Source organism: Corythoichthys intestinalis, unplaced genomic scaffold (genome assembly GCF_030265065.1).
Source record: "Corythoichthys intestinalis isolate RoL2023-P3 unplaced genomic scaffold, ASM3026506v1 HiC_scaffold_48, whole genome shotgun sequence".
NCBI lineage: Eukaryota > Metazoa > Chordata > Actinopteri > Syngnathiformes > Syngnathidae > Corythoichthys > Corythoichthys intestinalis.
The window spans coordinates 52,501-55,000 of NW_026651617.1; positions in this window are offsets into that span (position 1 = coordinate 52,501).

Consider the following 2,500-nt stretch of genomic DNA (forward strand, 5'->3'; position numbering starts at 1 on the left):
TGGGCGATGGCGGAAGGCCGGTCAGCCTACCAGGGGCGTGAGAGCAGCTTGGGCGATGGCGGAAGGCCGGTCAGCCTACCAGGGGCGTGAGAGCAGCTTGGGCGATGGCAGAAGGCCGGCGTGGAAGCCGCTTGGGCTCTAGCAGAAGGCCGGCGTGGAAGCCGCTTGGGCTCTAGCAGAAGGCCGAGGTGGAAGCCACTTTGGGCTGTGGCCGGTCAGCCTACCAGGGGCGTGAGAGCAGCTTGGGCGATGGCGGAAGGCCGAGGTGGAAGCCGCTTGGGCTCTAGCAGAAGGCCGAGGTGGAAGCCACTTTGGGCTGTGGCCGGTCAGCCTACCAGGGGCGTGAGAGCAGCTTGGGCGATGGCAGAAGGCCGAGGTGGAAACCACTTTGGGCTATGGCCGGTCTGCCTACCAGGGGCGTGAGAGCAGCTTGGGCGATGGCAGAAGGCCGGCGTGGAAGCCGCTTGGGCTCTAGCAGAAGGCCGAGGTGGAAGCCACTTTGGGCTGTGGCCGGTCTGCCTACCAGGGGCGTGAGAGCAGCTTGGGCGATGGCAGAAGGCCGAGGTGGAAACCACTTTGGGCTATGGCCGGTCTGCCTACCAGGGGCGTGAGAGCAGCTTGGGCGATGGCGGAAGGCCGGTCAGCCTACCAGGGGCGTGAGAGCAGCTTGGGCGATGGCAGAAGGCCGAGGTGGAAGCCGCTTGGGCTCTAGCAGAAGGCCGAGGTGGAAGCCACTTTGGGCTGTGGCCGGTCTGCCTACCAGGGGCGTGAGAGCAGCTTGGGCGATGGCGGAAGGCCGGTCAGCCTACCAGGGGCGTGAGAGCAGCTTGGGCGATGGCAGAAGGCCGGCGTGGAAGCCGCTTGGGCTCTAGCAGAAGGCCGAGGTGGAAGCCACTTTGGGCTGTGGCCGGTCAGCCTACCAGGGGCGTGAGAGCAGCTTGGGCGATGGCAGAAGGCCGGCGTGGAAGCCGCTTGGGCTCTAGCAGAAGGCCGAGGTGGAAGCCGCTTTGGGCTGTGGCCGGTCTGCCTACCAGGGGCAAGGAACCACAATAGCATCTACCAGGGGCAAAGCGCAAATTCGGTCTACCAGGGGCAAGAAACATTAATACAGTCTACCAGGGGCAAAGCGCAAATTCGGTCTACCAGGGGCAAGAAACATTAATACAGTCTACCAGGGGCAAAGCGCAAATTCGGTCTACCAGGGGCAAGAAACATTCATACAGTCTACCAGGGGCAAGAAACCAAAATTTATTCTACCAGGGGCAAGAAACATTCATACAGTCTACCAGGGGCAAGAAACCAAAATTTATTCTACCAGGGGCAAGAAACATTAATACAGTCTACCAGGGGCAAGAAACCAAAATTTATTCTACCAGGGGCAAGAAACATTAATACAGTCTACCAGGGGCAAGAAACCAAAATTTATTCTACCAGGGGCAAGAAACATTAATACAGTCTACCAGGGGCAAGAAACATTAATACAGTCTACCAGGGGCAAGAAACATTAATACAGTCTACCAGGGGCAAGAAACCAAAGCCCTGTCTACCAGGGGCTGCATTGACAAGTTCGCACCGTAAGAAGAGAATGCGACTTTTGCAACCTCTTTTTCCTTTTTACATGATATTCTTTTTCTCTATCGGGGAAAACACTGGTGTGCTACATCACTGGAAAGCTAGAAATCCCACTAAAGATTAAGCCATAGTTATAGAGGTAGATATCCCTGACTTATTGTCAGCCACCATTTGGGTTCTTCATTGTGACGCGAATTGTTCAAAAATTTAAATTATGCAAGGGAAGAGTTGCTGTTTTGGGTTTTTTTTTTTTTTTTTGTATTGGTAAATTTTATTGAATTTTTTTAAATTAAAAAAAAAATCTTTTTTTTTTCCTTTTTTACTTTTTTGGTATTTATTATTATTATCATCATTATTCTTATTATTTTTTTAAGAAAAGAAGGAGAAGAAGGGAGAAGGGGGTGCGGGAGAGCAAAAATAAAAGAAAAAAAAAAGAAAAGAAACAGCCTCTACTTAGGCTGCAGTTCACTTTTCCTCCACCGGAGGGAGCTCCAGCAGGCGAAAATCATACCCCCTCACTCAGAGGGGTTGATTATACAGGGAGGCCTCAAGAGCGGGAGAGCTGAAAAACCCTTTGGGCACGATATCGGGAGAGGGTGATTCGAGACGGCGTAGCTCCAGAGTGGCCGGAGGGAGCCTCGCCAAACTTTCCCCCGACACAAAGGAGACCCTAGGCAGGCCTCGGGCGCTAGGGTTTCAGCCGCAGTATTCTCCGCTCGTGGCCATTTCAGACAGCGACCCTACGGAGACCCTCGGCGAAAGGGTTCCCGACGCTTTCGCGTCGCCCTCTCGCTCTCCAGCCCCGCCGCGAAGCTCCGTAGCCACGCTGTGACGACCGACGGGCATACGTGACCCGCCATCGGAGGGCTCCCGCCAGCCGGCCGGCCGCGCGCCGGCAGCGAGGCGGACGGCTCCTCCGGCCAAGCGG